The sequence below is a fragment of the Chiloscyllium plagiosum genome, unplaced genomic scaffold (assembly GCF_004010195.1).
Source record: "Chiloscyllium plagiosum isolate BGI_BamShark_2017 unplaced genomic scaffold, ASM401019v2 scaf_14347, whole genome shotgun sequence".
NCBI classification, from domain to species: Eukaryota; Metazoa; Chordata; class Chondrichthyes; order Orectolobiformes; family Hemiscylliidae; genus Chiloscyllium; species Chiloscyllium plagiosum.
This window is the reverse complement of record NW_025215340.1, coordinates 16190-16807: the sequence shown is the minus strand read 5'-3', so window position 1 is coordinate 16807 and position 618 is coordinate 16190.

Genomic DNA, 618 nt, shown 5'->3' with positions numbered 1-618 from the left:
CACCCCCTCGCTGGCCTACCACCCTCACCTTAACCTCCTTCCACCTATCGTATTCTCAGCATCCCTCCCCCAAGTCCCTCCTCCCTACCTTTTATCTTAGCCTGCTTGGCACACCTTTCCTCATTCCTGAAGAACGGCTTATGCCCGAAATGTCGATTCTCCTGTTCCTTTGATGCTGCCTGACCTGCTGTGCTTTTCCAGCAACACATTTTTAAGCCCTAATCTTACTCTACTATTACTCATTCTTTTATTCCTGATATATCAATAGAAAGCCTTAGGGTTTTCCTTGATCCTATTTGCCAATGACTTTTCATGTCCCCTCCTGACTCTTCTTAGCTCTCTCTTTCGGTCTTTCTTGGCTAACTTGTAACTCTGAAGCACCCTAACTGAGCCTTCACATCTCTTCCTAACATAAGCCTTCTTCTTCCTCTTGACAAAAGATTCAACTTACATAGTAAACCACGACTCCCGCACTCGAAAACTTCCTCCCTGCCTGACCGGTACATATTTATCAAGGACCGGCAGTAGCTGGTCGTTGAATAAGCTCCACATTTCAACTGTGCCCATTCCCTGCAGTTTCCTTCCCCATCCTGTGCACCCTAAATCTTGCCTAATTGC